Source organism: Triturus cristatus, chromosome 7 (genome assembly GCF_964204655.1).
Source record: "Triturus cristatus chromosome 7, aTriCri1.1, whole genome shotgun sequence".
In the NCBI taxonomy this organism is placed as follows: Eukaryota; Metazoa; Chordata; class Amphibia; order Caudata; family Salamandridae; genus Triturus; species Triturus cristatus.
The window spans coordinates 796,279,276-796,297,559 of record NC_140590.1 but is presented as its reverse complement, the minus strand read 5'-3'; the positions used below and the strand labels follow the sequence as shown (position 1 = coordinate 796,297,559).

Genomic DNA, 18,284 nt, shown 5'->3' with positions numbered 1-18,284 from the left:
CAAACATGATCAGATTTCCAAATCCCTCAGAAACTGCCACATCATATACAAATCCTGTTGCGTCATCTAAAAGCATTACACACCAATGCATTTGACTAGCTGAAACACTCTGGCAGGGTGAGCTAACTATGTGTACCCCTGACCAGCTATTTTTTGGAATGCCCAAACCATAGAAGTAGAACACAAAAGAGAAGCTTTATTGCCTTCTGTCCTTCTCTTTTTCATCCCCACCTCAGATGGCCCCATTCCGTCTCCTCCGAACGTCTTCTCCCCACCCATTCCGACCTATGTGCTTATTTGTAATTGGATTTTGACCCCTTAATTGCACGATATGGAGCTTTACTGGTTAATGTCCCAGGCAGAATTTGCAACAATGAGTACAATCTCCTGGGAGACTACCCTTCAAACTGCCCACATTTCCTGCCACATATTCTGTGATCAGATAGAGTCTAAAGAAAACCTCTTGAGGTAACTGACCTATGCCCTTTTTTGTTGCACTCCAGCTTACTTCAAATTCTCTGACGCCCCCTTTACCCAGAGGAATGGATCTACGGAATAATCTTTTGTGCTGTATGTACGTACAACCATCTACACTTATCCTGCCACAACCAGAAAACAACCCCACACCTGTTGTCATCAGAGGCTAACTCCAGGTGAAGCTTACAGAAGGAACCGTGTGCACTGGGTGAGTGTCAGTGATCCTGTTACCAATATGCAACTTACTCAAAGGAATCAGCATTTGTTAACTTTCTGCGTTCATTTTTAAAACAGTCCCAATATAAATATAGGCCTTTAGTGTGAGATGCAAGAATGTTACCTTTTCTACATTACATATGTATAAAGTTACGCTGTTACTTGGTAATACCGCACAGTGTTCTGCAGTGCTCAATGTAACAAACCAGGTATGATCAAAACGCAGAACTAAATGGACAAGACACGGAAGGTCTGTTTACATACAACACATCATTGTGGCTGCAGTGCAGTAAGGAATGGTCATTACAGCCTAAAAACGCGAAGATTGCTCAAAATATACACACTCCCTGCTCAGTTGAGAACCAACAAGCATTGCCAAAGCCAATAGGTCCCGCCGATGCAAAAGTTATTGGTTTTGCCAATATGATGAAGCCATGTTGTAAGCTAACCTGACTGCTGTTCAGCATGGCCAAAACGTAGGGGGTACAGGAGAGTGGCGTGAAGTTGAGTGTCATAAAGTGGAGTAGAATGGAGTATTATGGAGTGGCGTAGAGAGCTGCGGAGTGGCGTAGAGTTGAGTGACGTGGAGTATCATGGAGTGGCATAGAGTGGAGTTGTGTTGAGTGGTGTGGAGTATCGTGAAGGGAGTAGAATGGCATAGAGTGGAAGGGTGTAGAGTGGAGTAGAGTTGAGTGGGGTAGAGTGAAGTTTTGTGGAGTGGCATAGAGGGTCCTGGAGTGGTGTGGAACAGAGTAGAGTGATGTAGAGGATGTTGTGTAGCGTGGAGTTGAGTATTGTAGGGTAGAGTGGCACAGAGCAGAGTTAATTCTCGTAGAGTGGCATAGAGTAGAGTAGTGTAGGAGAGTGGAATGGCATAGAGTGTGGTAGAGTGTTGTAGACTGGAGGGTCCTAGAGTGGAGTACAGTTTAATGGAGTACAGTGTCAGAGTGGAGTATCATAAAGTGTAGTGTTATAGAGTGGAGTGGAATAGAGTGGCCTCAAGTGACGTTGCATCAAGTACAGTGCTGCAGAGTAGATTAGCATTGAGTACTGTGTATTAGAGTGCATTAGTGTTGAGTAAAGTGCTGTCGTTTGCATTGACGTAGACTGCCGTGGCATAGAATGTAGTGGCGCAGAGCAGATTGTTCCAGAGTAGAGTGAAGTGGTGTATAGTGGGGTGGTGCAGGGAAGAGTTGAGTGGTGCAGGGTAGAGTGCAGAGGTGTAGAGTAGAGTGGATTACAGTGCAGTGGAGTGGTGTAGAGCTGTACTTCGTAGAGTGCAGTGGGGAAGAGTGCAGTGGCATTGACTGCAGTGTTGCAGAGTAGAGTGGCATAGAGTGGAGTGGCGTAGAGTGGAGTCTTGTTGAGTAGAGAGGAGTAGCATAGACTGGAGTGGTGTAGAGTGCAGTGGTGCATTGCAGAGTGGCGTAGCGTGCACTTACATGGAGTAGAGTGATGTAGAGTAGAGAGGAGTAGAGTGCAGTGTCATAGAGTGCAGTGGTGCACAGTAGATTGGAGTGGCATAGATTGGATTGGCATGGAGTGTAATGGCGTAGATTATAGTGACGTAGAGTGCATTGGTGGTAGAATGCATTGGCGTAGAGTGCAGTAGAGAGGTATAGAGTACAGTGGTGCAGAGAACAGTGAGGTGACAGAGTGAAGTGGCGCAGAGTAGAGTGGCGTAGATTAGAATGGCATAGAGTCCAGTGGCAGGGAGTCTATTGTTGCAGAGTAGAGTGTTGTAGAGTGCAGTAGTGTAGAGTGCAATGTTGTAGGGTGCAGTGGTGTAGAGTGTTGCAGAGTAGAATATTGTGGCGTACAGTGCAATTGCGCAGAGTGGATTGGTGTAGAGTGCAATGGAGTAGAGTGCATTGGTTTTGAATGCAGTGGCATAGAGTGCAGTGGCGTACAGTGCAGTGGCGTAGAGTGCAGAAGCATAGAATAGAGTGGCATGGATTGGAACAGGGTAGATTTTAGTGGCGTACAGTGGAATAGAGCAGAGTAGAATAGAGTGGTGTAGAGTGCAGTGTCATAGAGTAGAGCATCGCAGAGTTCAGTGTTGTAGAGTGCAGTAGTGCACCGTAGATTAGAGTGGTTTAAAGTGTATTGGTGTAGAGTGGAGAGATATAGAGTGTAGTGGCGTACATGCATTGGGGTAGAGTACAGAAGAGCAGCATAGAGTAGAGTGGTGCAGAGTAGAGTGCAGTGGTGAAGAGTAGAGTGGCGTAGAAATCAGTGGCGGCAGAGAGTGCAGTGTTGTAGAGGACTCTGCTTTTATCTTGTAATCTGCTATTTTGCGAATAGTGCACAGAGGAATACCTCTTGGTATAGTATTAACGCCTTGCTTTTAGAGTGAAGAAAACGTTCAGTGGCAGTTTTCTCATTTATTCATGCCAACACAATAGGTTCTGGTGGGAGAGCACCTATTTTTTAAAGCAAAAAATTGCTTTATTTTAGCATATGCTGCCTAAAACTGCATCCTCTTCAGACTTCAATGTGAAAAATAAAATCCCAAAATTTGTTTTACTAAATCTCCCTCATCCTGCTTCCAAATATTGCCAGAAATGCTTAGTACTTAGGCATTGATTGCTGTCTCCTTAAAGGCAGTGATACACACACATACACACACGCTTTGTGTGCCACAGGATGATTGCACAGATCAGTCTGACTACACACGAAAATCAGTGGCAGCTTCACATGCGAAGCCCAACCTATTTATGTCCTTCTGCGGCAGTTACCGTTCGAACGGTGAGATTCCGTTTGTCTGTTTATAAGCCACATGGAACAGTCACCAGAAATAATGCTATAATTATGAATATTGTAGCAAAACACACGTCAAATCTATGTAAATAGTCCGCCCAGAAGGTGGAATTGAACCACTCTGTCGCTAAACAGCTACAGGTTTGAAGCCTGCACCTCAGACCACTGAGGTTCATCCGGGTAGATTATAAAGTTATGTGGAGACTTATATATAACAGGAAAATACAGAACACTTTATTAATAGGGTAAGTTCTATGAAGTTTCGTAATCCATTTTCTCCACCCTTTTCTCAGTGCTAGCACGTCAATTTGTTTGAATATCTTTACTGCTTGAAGCTAAACGTTCAGGAGATAAACTTTAATTTGTGGAAATTAGAACAAGGGTTTCTGGGTAAATGAGACCAGTCTGCTGCCTGCTTTTCTAACGTGATCAAAACAAGCATTTGCATAGCCAATAGGTCTCGCCTTTGGGACCGTATAAGTGTATAGCCAAGCAACAGTTGACGTTGTTGCACCAAGGATATTGTGCTGCATAACTAAATATTATAATGTCCCAAAAGCAAGACTTATTGGCTATGCCGCGTGCCACGTGCTGCAATTCAACATAATCTGTCATCGTCAGATTCAGAATGAGTGAGACAGTGTGAATCAGTGAGGCTGACTGAGAGTCAGAGTGAGTAAACCTGAGTGCAAGTGCAACTGAGAGTAAGTGATTGTAGTGAATGAGACAGAGTGAAAATAGGTGATGAGTAAGACTGAGTGCAAGCAAGTGTGAAAGAATCCCGAGAAGATGTCGGGCTTGTTCACTGGAATTCGAGCCAAGGACTATGCCCCAACACACATATACACACACACACAAAAACACAGACATACGCACACACACAAACACACACAATTAGAACATATTTGGCAAGGATAAAAAACTTAAAAAGATCTGAAATTAACCGCCATCCAAACCGAATGAAATAAATGGCAAAGTCCTTGGGAATAAACAGCTGTAAAAATATTGCTCCAAGCTCATCCACAAAAGTATCCTTCCAGCAGCTACCCTATGTAGACACCGTAAATTAGGAAAACAATCTACTCAGCTTGATTGAATTCTAAACAATATTGCTGACCTCTAAAAATTTTTACGCACAACCAAAATCAACGACAACATTTACTCATTGGCAAAGCAGAATCCAAGAACTCTAAAGGCTGCCGAGCTTCAGAAAGTGCTAGAGGACCATGTAAATGGTAGTAAAGCTTACAGAAAAGCAGGAAGCAGAACGTGTAGCATAAAAAGAAAAAATACCCATGTAGAGGATAAACTGCACAATGAGAAATATGAAAATCTGTGATAGATCCCAGCTTGAAAATTTTGTGATGCTATGCAATTATTTTATCTCACTGAGCCACCTTTTACTCCATTATCACATAATGGAGCACGTTCAAATACATTAAATCATGACGTTCACCGAACAAAATATGCTTGTATTTGTTTTAATAGAGTATAATGTTGCTCCGAGCATAATGCGAATGTAGGCTGTATATAGTTAATACATGACGGCTGACTTCCCTCTTAGTCAACTAATGGCATTGACTTCAGGGCCAGGAGCAGGAATGTTTCTAGGTATATGCTTAACAATTATCATTTATAAAAAATATCTCTAAAGGTGGAGATAACATTGATGTATACTAAGGTGAAAGGCTTATGTGTGTTAAACAAATACACTGCATTGAATTTTGAAGAGAATTTGTCATATATTTGCAAAAGACAGCGAATACCCCATCCCCAGCCTCAGGTGAGCCGTGACCTGGTCTAACAAAACTCACATGCCGAGCTTTCCGCAGACCAGTTTAATGGTTCTTCCTCAAGGTCAGGCCGAGGCAGGCACTCGAGGACTGGCATCACCGAGCTCTCCCTCGACTGTCAGAGTGCGTTTGAACACACTCCTTTTGAACACGCGGGAAACAGCGCCGAGAGGAAACAAATGCCTGGAATCATAGAGAGAGGCAAGTACACAAGCAGAATAGACCTCTCTTTCAAGCGAAGAGGCTGGCTTGTGAACAATGCCAGCATTTAAAAGTGGAACCCTCTATTTTATTTAAGATTCTGTGCCTTTGTTTCGCTTGTTACGCCTGTACTTGTGTGCATATGTGCGTGCATGCCATTTATTTTTGAGTCAACCCATTAATCGGGCTGCAGGGACGTTACACAGCTGTTAAAACTATATTTCAAAATAACTGTACTTCAAAATCACGTAACTGTACTTCAAAATAACTGTACTTCAAAATCACGTAACTGTACTTCCAGCAAACTGCATGCTAAACAAGAGCAGCATCCTGTGAGAGGTCTGTGCGTCCGCCATAGTGGAACATAAAAAGAAGGAGCCAGCGCCATTACCAAAGCAGCCAATGGTGTGCGTGCGCAGCTCTGCGACGAGCAAGAAAGTATTACAAGGACAAGGCTGGCGCAAGATGAGAAGGGAGCTGCTGATGGGAGAACCTTAATACATGCAGCTCCATGCGCCCCTCAGAAAACGTACGCTTAGAGAGGATGACATTAAGCTCCATGTGGGAATGTTATCTTAAAAGCGTAGAACATATCTTGCTCACCAGAAGTTTTTGAACTTACCAGAAGTTTGTGAACAACATGGTCCATAAGCAGTAATGACTACAAGATGATTCTTAACTGAAAAAAGTGCAGGCCTGATCAAACCAAGTAAAGAGATAAGGAAGTACAGCGTGTTCTTAAACTCTGATAGGGTTGTAGTTCTTCTGAATGCACCGGATGCCACTTCCATTTAGGTGCTTAGAAAGACTTGGTGGATGGATTTTCGCATTCCTTTAGAATGTCCATATAATCTTGTGGAAAGTGCAGGTGACCAGACAAAACAAACTGAAACAAATGGCTCTTTTTGGAAGCACATACTCGTGCTTGTGGCGCGCCCCTTCTCGCTCCCACTATGTGGATGCCGCCACAAGCACGAGTATGGGCTTCCAAAAAGAGCTGAGCGACGGCTAAAGGTCCTCCTCAGCAGCGCATGCGCGCTGCGTAGGCGAGACCTAAAAAGGGCAAGCGCATAGCAGGCAATCTAAGGGGAGTCACAAGGGCAGATGGACCTCCGCCAGTGACAAACTCAGCCTTTGATCTAACTCAGACATGGTCTAAATTTACACTCAGCGGTCATAGACAGGGGTTAATACAACAGCTAGTGCAGTGGAGATGTGGTGCTAGGAATCTATTTAAGAGTTATTAGAAAGAAGATGCTTTCAGATGTTTTCTAAGCAGAGGGTGGTTTGAGTGTCCTCTTAGGGAGGTATCTGAGGGTCTGGATCCTGCGGCTCATGGGCACTGCCTCTGTGTTTGAACAGCTTGAACCTCTTGTGGTAGATCGGGAAGGGGCGCCTAGAGCAGACTCGAGGGGAGAGGGTAAGATCAATCTATGTAGGTGGCCTAGTCCCTTTCCAAAAGGCCTTGCACATGATGCAAATACCTTTGGCTTTCATATTGTACTTGTCGTGCTAATTGAAAGTTTATTACACCAAATTTCATCTGTTTTTATATTTTCGTTTTCAGACACATTCTGGTTATCTATTGTTTTAGCTAGCATCTTCATGAGTTTTTGTGGTGGCCCTTGTAGAATTTATGTTAGTACTTCAGCTGTGCTTTAACTATGGGCCTAATGACCTTCTCCCATTGAACATAAAGATATCACAATGTCCTTCCATCACCACTAGAGAAATCAGACATCCCCTCACTATATATTGCTATCAGATGCTGTTAATGAAACCTTATCACCCACCACAAGCGAGACGAGGACACACACGTGTCATCCATGGCGGGTTGTGTCCCACCCATCATAAAGAGTGAACATTTGCTTCAATGAGAGTATTTCACTTTAGCTTAAACACACTCAGAGTAAAGCTGTTGCATTGGAATTAGTTTTTCCGTGTGTATTTTTTATTTCATTTAGTGTGTTTGCGTATGTAGTAGTGTGTTGTGTAAGTGGGTGTGGGTGTTTCTGTATGCAATGAGTGAGTGTTTGTGTTTGTGTATGTGGTAAGCAGGTGTGTGTGTGTTTTGTATGCAGATCAGACACATGGATTATTCATCTTCAGTACAGCATGGCAGGTCATTTGGTTTAATGATTCACACCACAGTATTTTTTCTCCACAAACAAATATACAGGGGAACTAAGTGTAAGGACGCCAACTCAGAGTGTGCTGGATGTGAGAAGTTGGCCTGGTATATGCTGTCCACTAGTTATAGTCTGAGCCCAAGTGTCCACGGACTCGATAATTCTCACTTCGGTGCCTACTCGAATCATGGGTTCACACTCTGCAACTCTGGGCAATAGCTTGCTTAATCTCCACTACGGCCCCCCCCACCCCCGCGGCGGGATGCCTGGCTTCCACCTTGGGGATGCCCAGTACGGGTTATCTCACAGGAAAAAAGCCAGGACGGGTTCCCAATGCAAGCGCCGAGATGCCCAAGGGTAAGTCGAGCGCTATATAAGAACACACATACACACATACATACATACATAGTGGGCACCCTGTACCAGTCCAAACAACCCTTATTGAAGATAGGTTAAAGACAACCTTTATTGAAAGTTATCCTAGTGGTAGTTATGGAGAGCAGCCTTCAGGCTAAGTCTTGAAGGAATGTAAAGCAGCTTGTTTTACCAGTCTATAATCTCTTGAGTGGCTAAATGAAAGGAGACCACACCAGGTATATATATAAAATATATGTATTTATAACTAAACACACCCCTCTAGTCTCTTTATGCGGTTAGAGGCAAAAGCACATAAGTTACACTTCAAATATTACAGTAAATTAGCACAATACACGTTAGGCCCTAGGGGCGGACCAAACCATATACTAAGAAAGTGGTAGAAGAACCACGACTTAACTAGACACAAGGCCTAGAGCCTGTAGAATCGCTGGGACCCCAAGGAACTACCCAAGGTAGTTACACAGGGGACCCACAGGGGCCGTCTGCAGTGTGAGAACACAGCCCCGAGCTCCCGTTAGCTTCTATGGGGAAAGTTGCGGTTAGAATTTTTAAGTTTAAGGACACTTAGAGGTGGACTAGGAACAAACCCTTTTGGACTTAGAGGGTTCTAGGGCCAACACCCACGGGAGCACCGTAGTACTTTTGTTACCTCACCCAGGGAAGCCGGGTGCATAGGTGTCAAATGGTGTTGGGTCGCGTCGTCGTTTTCAATGGCAGGAGACTGAAAAGTGCTGATGCCGGGAAGATGAGAAGTGTTCGAAGAGATCCAAGCCTGGATCGAAGATGTGAAGAACCTGAAAGCAGAGGGGACAGAGTCTGGGTCACTTGCCAGTGACCAGGGGCACGATAGACGAATGCCCACCGATGTCGGGTGCTTCAGGTGAGAAGAGGGGAAGCTTGACTCTTCAGCCACGAAGACCAGGAGGCATTGAGGATGACCAGGAGCTGGATTCGAGCTGTCCCATAAAGGATGTCGAGTGATGCAGTGTCGGTGCCTGGAATGAACACAACAAGCCTTGGCAACAGCAACCCACGCAGGAAGAGAAGAAATGCTTCGGTGCAGACCAGCAACTTTCTGGGGACTCCCCAAGTTATGGAGAGTCAGGGCACATCTGGAGCAACCAAGGAAGCCCAATTAAAGTAAGAGTTGCCTTCACAGGGACCCACCAGTCGACGGACCAGGGAACGCGAAGGAGCCTCGAGCGAACACACAAAGGGCGGGCTCACGGAACACTCGTGGAGTGAAGGCCAGCAATCTTCGTGGAAAAGTGCTCGGGGTCTGGGCTACAAGTAACCCAATGCACAGCCTCAAAGGACGTCGAGAAGCTGATGCACTTGCAAATGTGCACGGTGTCCAGGGGTTCCAGTTCCACAGTACCCACGAGGGCTAAGGGTCTCAGCTTTGCCGGGGGCTCGGGTCACCCTCTGGGAAGTCTGGCAAGCCACCTCCTGGGCTGCAAAGTCTTCGGTGTCTGGCGGGAGCTTCAGAGATGCAGACCGGTCAGATGCGTCTTTGGTGACTGCCAAGCAAGGGAGTAACTCCTTTACTCCAAGGGAGATTCTTCAGTCATCAAGTCATGTAGATCGTCAAAGTTCCAAGATTTCTGTAGCAGAGTTTCGTACAGGTGTAATCTAAAGTCCTAAGGACAAGGGTTCCTTCTTTATACCCAAGGAAGGGGTTGGACTAACTCTGGGGAACCACCTATGGGAGGGTTTGGAAAGAGGGGTGGCTACACCCATTTCCTTTGTCCAGTTTCACGCCAGAGCTGGGGCTGGTAGCCCCTGCAACCATTTTGAGCTGGACTATGCACAGGGACATCAAATGTGCCCCCAGTGCAGGACTTCAAAGCACTCTCAGAATGCACCCACCCAGCCCCAATACACTAAAGCCTGTCTGGGTGGTGGTAACACCTCCCTGTGACAGGAAACCTATTGTCCAGGCCTGCCCTGCCGGAGTTTCGTTCAGCAGCAGGAGGCCTGTTTCTGTGGCTGCAGCATCCATTTTGTGATGCCAGGGCTCTTTTAAGCTGGTACCGGGTATACTGGTGCTGTCATGTCTCTCCCTCTAGAAGGGTGGGATCATACTCCCACACCAGTTACTGGTGTGGGGGTATGATTCCAAGGTGTTTGACACAAAACACAACATGTTTCCGTGCAGCCAGTCCAAAGTTAGCATTTACCGTTGGGGTATAATGCACTTAAGAGTATATGGTCAGGCTGCATGACAGACAACCCCGGAGAAGTGATTCTGAAGGCTGCAGAGGGGTTCTGCTCATGCATGGGCACCCTCTCACACAAAACCAAGCACCCTGCCTTCAGGATTGATAAGGCCTGCCATAAGGGTGACTGATAGGTTTATATGTGCAGTGATAGGTGAGATATAGTGAACCTATATCTCTGTAAGGGGTGCATGCACCACCTTTCCCAGGCTGCAGTAGCAGACCTGTGGTGTCATTTTGGAGGCCCTCCCAGGGGTGGCATAATACATGCTGCAGCCTCTGGGGTACCTATGCCCTGGGTACATAGTATACCATATACTAAGGACTTATAAGGGCACCTCAGAATCCAACCTGATGTGTACCTAAGGTACTAGGAATCCATTTATGAGAGAAAGCAGATAGGCTGGGGACCAGAATAGCAGGTTCCCAGCCAAACTAAGTCAAAAAACAGCAAAACACCAGGAAAAAAGTGGGGGCAACCATGCAATCAGATTCCACCTTCCTACACTGGAACTTTCACAATCCAGGAAAAAGATCTAATTCAGAGATAAGTTGTGAGCTCCTTGCTCCTCGAGCCCCTTCATCAAAAAATATACGAGCTGCACTGAGCAACATCTTTTAACTCTCAGGGCTCAGATGTCCTCAGGAGCTCCTGAGATGTCGGAGAATTCTCGAGCATGTATCTAGATGCTAAAGATAGCCCGTCATACTTTGAGCTTCATTGTTCCTAGAATGTAGACACAGGTTTGAGAATGGTACACTACTAGGGCAATATTACTTACTGCAATTGGCAATCTGTACCGTTCATAGTAGGGTAATGTGTATACTGGAACAGCACTGATGCATTATAAACAGGAAACAACGTTTACAACGCAGTCATTACATCGCACTACCTTTACATTGCAGTCATTACATCGCAACATCCTTTGCATCGCATGTCATTACAATGCAGCCATTACATCGCATGTCACTACAACGCATGTCATTACAATGCATGTCACTACAACGCAGGCATTACATCGCAAGTCATTACAATGTATACTGTTACAACGCATAGTACCCTTACACTATCCAACACTTACCCTACTGCTGCATTCACTGGAGTTAGAATAGTAATTTGTACCCCTACACTATCCAACACTTACCCTATTGTTGCACTCACTGGAGTTAGAATAGTAATTGTTACCCCTATACTATCCAACACTTACCTTAAATGCGATGTAATGGTATGCATGTAAAGGTATGCGTTGTAAAGGTATAATGCGATGTAATGGAATGCGTTGTAAAGGTAGTTTCTGAAAATGCGATGTAATGTTATGCGATGTAAAAGAATGCGCTGTAAAGGATGTTGCGATGTGAAAACTGCGTTGTAAAGGCATGCATTGTAAATATATGCGTTGTAACGTCATACATTCAAACCATATGATTGCTGAAATGGCAATGATGCTTTTCTCAATGGGGCCAAGAGGGCTGCTGAAATGACAACGGTTCTTTTTGTACAGCTTTAGACACTGGAGCTGGGTGGATACTGGAATAGTAATGGTGCTCTACATATCAGTGCATGTATGCATGTATGTTTGCAAAGTTTGCATAGCACGAACATAGCCAAAAGGCAGGAGAGCACTGTATATTTTCCAAGGCAATGATAAAGGCAACACGTGATTGGTGAGGTAGGTGAGTTCAGGGAGCAGAATTAGATTTATACTAAATTGCAGTTTAGTGGTCTTTAAAGTGGTGCATCTTCAGCTATTCCCCCAAATTAGATCTGTGTTGGGCCAATCCTGATGGACACAGGGATGTTGTTCCAGATCTTGGCTGAATAGATGGTGAAGGCCCGTTGCCTTGGTTTTTCTTTTTGCAGTTCTTTGACTGCACTCTCAATCACTCAATCAATCAGAACATTTGTAAAGCACACTACTCACCCATGAGGGTCTCAAGGCGCTGGGGGGAGGGGGGGAGGGGAGGATGCTGCTACTGCTTGAATAGCCAGGTCTTGAGGAGTCTTCTAAAGGCTAGCAGGTCCTGGGTCTGCCGTAGGAGGATGGGGAGGGTGTTCCAGGTCTTGAAGGCGAGGTCGGAGAACGATCTGCCGCCGGAGGTCGCTCTTCAGATGCGGGGGACGGTGGCGAGGGCGAGGTCGGCGGAGCAGAGCTGGCGGTTGGGGGTGTAGAAGGTGAGTCGTCTGTTGAGGTACGCTGGTCCGGTGTTGTGGAGTGCCTTGTGTGCGAGGGTGAGGAGCTTGAAGGTGATCCTCTTGTTTAAGGGGAGCCAGTGCAGGTCTCTCAGGTGGGGTGTGATGTGGTGTACGGGCTGCAGGTGTCCTGAGTACCACCAGCAATGGTGTGCTAACAGCTAAATATAGGGGGTGCTGGTCATGCTATCTTTTTAAATGATGCAGCTGGTTTTAAAGGCAGTGCAAGCCTGCAAGAGGATCAATTGGAGTTCCATCAGTATGGAGGTAATGTCGTCATATTTCATCAGGTCTTGGATGAGGCATACTGTGGTGTGTAGTGTACCCTGAAGAGCTACTGTGGAGTATCTGAGGTCATGGAACAGTGTGTTGCCACTAACCAGATGCAAGAGTATGAGGTTGCGATGAGCAATTCTGAAGTTGCTTTCTGGGAAGACTGGTTTCATTTTTTTTAGCATTACAAAGGATGAGTTGGGTGTCCAGGATGAATCGTAGTGACTTGGCCTTGAGTCATAGTTGGGGCAGTGCTTAATTTGTAAAATTTTAAGTGCAGGTGCTCAAATCTTTGTCGGAGGCCACACCTATGTTTTCTTTGGCTCCACCCACTTCCTCCACTGGCTCCACCCACTTCCTCTATTAGCTCCACCCACATCGTCAACTGGCACTGCGAAAAGTCAGATGAATTTCAGCAAGGGAACCTGCCTTCCTCATAGTAAGGTTTAGATAGGAGGTTCCCCTGCCCTGTGAACATTTTCAAAAAGATTAAATCAAAAGTGCATTTAAAGCACAATTTTGAAATAAATTAGATAAAATCACTAATGCATTGAAAAGGGACAATTCCAGTACTCTATGTGCTAATTTGGGGAAAGGACAATACTGGGGTAGGGTATGCCCTTTTTAATAGGGAAGCAAAGTGAAAGAAAACACGCTAGACGTGCGAAGTGCGATGTCAATTCGTCTAAGTAACATGCACAACTAATATTTATTTGCAGTTTGCACCAAAGACATTTCTGCATCTGCACATATATTACCATCCATGACTGAGTACAAGTACAAAACAAATGGATCCTCCTCCTACTTTGCCCACCCAAATTCAGGCCTTTTCCAAATCATAACCCGGCCTGCTTGCCCTGCAGCGCTCACTCGAAAGAGACACAAAGTCTATACAGTTTGCCTCAATTTTAAGCTTTGGCTTCTGGAATAGCAAAAGCAGGGTAAGGTGCCAGTGTGCAGAGTTAGTTACACACTGTGATTCACAAAAATTAATTAATTAATTGACACTCAGGGCCGGACTGGGAACCCAAAGCAGCCCTGGCAAGTTTTGTTACACCAGCCCCCATACGGTGCATAGCAGACAAGCACAGCAAGCGTAATGACTGCCACAGGTGTTTGCATGGAGGAATTCTCCCCTCAAAAACATTTTGCAAAAAGAAAAAGCAAAATGGTGCACAACACATTTTCCATTACATATTTAGCTGTATCAACTTTCAAAGCATAGTAAATCATAAATGATGACCTGACATAAGCACCCAGGCCAGAAAGCATGGAAATCTCACACTCATATGTACTCAGACAAGGAAACATGGAAATGTCACACAAAGGCACCCAGGCCAGAAATCATGGAAATGTCACACAAAGGCACCCAGGCCAGAAAGCATAGAAATGTTACACAAAGGCACCGAGCCAGGACAGAAAGCATGGGACCGTCACACAAAGGCACCCAGGCCAGAAAGCATAGAAACGTCACACAAAGGCACCCAGGCCAGAAACCATAGAAACGTCACACAAAGGCACCCGGGCCAGCCGGCCAGAAAGCATGAAAATGTCAAAGAAAGGTACCCAAGCCAGTGGGGCTGGAACAATTTTCAAAGTGTTGGTGCTGCCCTCAATGTTACATCACTGAATGAAGTCATAAGATTGAGCAAAATGCAAACATCACACACACTAAGGACAATCATAGCAAATGAGCCTTGCCCATTCCGGCGGAGGTGGTGAGAGTGTGGTATGTTGCAGTGGAGCATTTAGAAGCCCACTGCTTGTTGAGTGGTGTTGGTGAACTCAACTGTATGAACCAAATCTTTCCACAATCCTAAACTCACCAACCCCAATTGCCTCAACTTCCTGCTCTATCCAGTGCTGTGGTAGAATACCTGCATATCGGCTGATGCTTTGGACAGTTGAGTAGCTTTGATGTGAAGAGGAGGTTTCTGAGGTGGGAGTATCAGGCAAGTGACACTTCTCAGGCTCCCTCTGTGCGAGCCTTCAGGGAGAATCCCTCTTCATTACTACCTCCCTGACCCTGGACTCTGCAACGCACTCCCTTACAGGCTTGTTTATCCCAGTAAAAACAATAGTAAAATCACCTTCAAACTTAAAACATTGAATATAGTGGTAAATATAATTAGCACGCACTTCAAAGTATGTTCCACAGTAGCCCTTATGACCCCGACTGCTAATTAAATAAACAAAATCAGAAAGGCCATGACAGGGCCGGCTTCGGCGCTGATGCAAAAGTCTTTTTTGGCGTCGCACCAATAACCTCTCTCTCCGTAAATAACCTTTACTACCACCTTCCAACAGTGCCCCTCATCCCTCCATGCCCCCCCCTATTGACATCCTCCTCAGATTCCCTCACTGCCACACGCCACAAGTGCCCCTCATCCCCCCATAGCCCCTCCCCCTCATGACCTCCTCCTCGGATTCCCTCACTGCCACCCTCCACCAGTGTCCCTCATCTCTCTGTAGCCCATCCCCCTCATTACCTCCTCCTCGGATTCCCTCACTGCCACCCTCCACCAGTGTCCCTCATCTCTCTGTAGCCCATCCCCCTCATGACCTCCTCCTCAGACTCCCTCACTGCCACCCTCCAGCAGTGCCCCTCATCGCTCCCTCCTCCACCCCATGACCTCTTCCTCGGATTCCCAAACTGCCGCCCTCCAACAGTGTCCTTCATCGCTCCATAGCCCCTCCCCCTATTGACTTCTTCCTCAGATTCCCTCACTGCCACCCTCCAACAGTGCCCCTCATCTTTATGTAGCCCCTCTCTCATATGCATTTCATTTGTTGTATAGTGCTACTCATATCAGTGTAGTGTGTGTAAGTACTTTACACCACAATTATACAGGAGACAATGAATCATAAAAGTATGTAAATCAGTCTACAGGGAATGTCACATAAGCCAATGAGGATTACAAGGTGTATGAATCACGTGTCATCCATACCTGTGGTACGGAAATTTTACGAGGGTTTGGGCTGGTGAAACAAAACCTTAGGATTTAAAGAGTATTCAATGGGGGTCAGCTTTACTGATAAAAATGTATATCTGCCCAAACATACTCATTTTGAAAACATTAGAATAATGAAAGACTGGGGAAGTTCTAACTATATCACAAAAAAAAAGCGAATTCTAACTATACCATTCATGTTTAAACTTTGTATGCAGGCAGCTCTTTGGTGACAGTTCATTGGTCACTGTCCTATGTTAGGATTGTACATTCTGAACTGCATGTAACACTAGGATCTCTGTGACAAAGGCAGTAACCCACTGAGCTTCCACATAAAATACAGTTTATCTGCATTTAAAAAACTACTAACAGACAAATGATTGCTCTCCAGCAGGATCATGTATCACCAGCGTTATCTGGGCATTTTGTATTGTCTTATTGTTGTCCTGCATCGGCCATGATAATGCTAAAAACTGTCTAAATGAAGCACTCACGAAGTATGTGTCCTGCTGGGCCTGCGCAGATTTTAAAAAGAAAAACTAGTAGTAACACATTCTCTTACCTACTCGTACTCCATTAGTCAAACTTTGTGTCACAGCCTGATGTGATACGCAGCTGCATGGGTTAGGAAAGGTGAATAGGAATAAACAAACTTCTTATCTCCTGCGCTGCTGCATAGAAAAAGAAATATCCACGCTGCAGAACATTGTCGCCTTTGCCATGTGGAGATGAAGGGGTGAAACAATAAACAAAGCCTCGTTAATTAACATATAAATGGTCTTTCTATTTACTTGGATCAATAAAAGGCTGCAGCCCGATTTTCCTCTTTTCCAGCATTTGCTAGACATGAGTGCGTATGTGAATAGCCCAGTGGTTTTTTTGTGTGTGTTTTTACTTGTCCTTTGCAGTTTTATATAGCGCTAACTGGAACCGAAGGTATCGGAACGCAGCAGGCCTCATCTCCTGTTAATCACCTTGCAGCACCGAGGTATGCGACAGGAGAGGTGCGATTGCCTGGCATAGAGCCTAGATTTGGTTGTATGACATAATTTCGAAAGACAAAAATTCGACCTACAAAAATATTGCAACAAAAATATCGTGGTCAAGAATATCGACATCCTATCTACAACATGGTAAGTACAAAAATATCGATAATTTAATATCGATGTCAAAAATATCGTTATTCAAAAATATCGTTTTTTTTTAACTTAAAAAATATATGTAAAATAAACCAAATAATACTTATAAATCAAAGAAACATAATTAAATATATTTTATAATATGTAAAATTTATAATAAATATATATAATTAAATAAAACTTTAATTAAACATATATATAATATATAATATATATACACTTACTTAATAATTACTTTTAATAATAATTTCTGTAACATATAAATTATTAAATATTTATTTAAATTACCAATACATCTATACACATAAAACAATAACATTAATAAACATTAAATAATTACATATAGCAAATAATAATCAATATTTTTAATTTGAATAATTTTTATTATTAATTATATATTACAATAGCTAAAATATTACAAAACATATTAAATATCAGACACAATAAAACTACTAGTCCAACTTCAACAAAAACAACAGTAAGGACAATGTTGGATAGCGTAGGGGTAAAAATTACTATTCCAACTCCAAAGAGTGCAACAGTAGGGAAAGCGTTGGATAGCGTAGGGGTAAAAATTACTATTCCAACTCCAGAGAGTGCAATAGTAGGGAAAGTGTTGGATAGCGTAAGGGTAAAAATTACTATTCCCACTCCAGAGAGTGTAATAGTAGGGAAAGTGTTGGATAGCGTAAGGGTAAAAACTACTATTCCCACTCCAGACAGTGCAACAGTAGGGAAAGCGTTGGATAGCGTAGGGGTACAAATAACTATTCCAACTCCAAAGAGTGCAACAGTAGGGAAAACGTTGGATAGCGTAGGGGTAAAAATTACTATTCCAACTCCAGAGAGTGCAATAGTAGGGAAAGTGTTGGATAGCGTAAGGGTAAAATTTACTATTCCCACTCCAGAGAGTGCAATAGTAGGGAAAGTGTTGGATAGCGTAAGGGTAAAAATTACTATTCCCACTCCAGAGAGTGCAATAGTAGGGAAAGTGTTGGATAGCGTAAGGGTAAAATTTACTATTCCCACTCCAGTGAGTGCAACAGTAGGGAAAGTGTTGGATAGCGTAAGGGTAAAAATTACTATTCCCACTCCAGACAGTGCAACAGTAGGGAAAACATTGGATAGCGTAGGGGTAAAAATAACTATTCCAACTCCAAAGAGTGCAACAGTAGGGAAAACGTTGGATAGCGTAGGGGTAAAAATTACTATTCCAACTCCAGAGAGTGCAATAGTAAGGAAAGTGTTGGATAGCGTAAGGGTAAAATTTACTATTCCCACTCCAGAGAATGCAATAGTAGGGAAAGTGTTGGATAGCGTAAGGGTAAAAATTACTCTTCCCACTCCAGACAGTGCAACAGTAGAGAAAAGGTTGGATAGCGTAGGGGTAAAAATTACTATTCCAACTCCAAAAAGTGCAACAGTAGGGAAAGCGCTGGATAGCGTAGGGGTAAAAATTACTATTCCCACTCCAGATAGTAAAACAGTTGGGAAAGCACTAGATAGCATAGTGATTCTATGAACATTATAACCAATTCAATAATTTGTTATAAAAAA

General features: G+C 44.2%; 1 non-coding gene across 1 annotated transcript; it reads right to left on the bottom strand.

Moving 5' to 3' along the window:
- Positions 1-3,548: 3,548 nt before the first annotated feature.
- TRNASTOP-UCA (transfer RNA opal suppressor (anticodon UCA)) lies at positions 3,549-3,635 on the bottom strand. The gene has a single exon. It is a non-coding gene; the product is annotated as a tRNA-Sec (tRNA).
- Between the last annotated feature and the right edge of the window lie 14,649 nt (positions 3,636-18,284).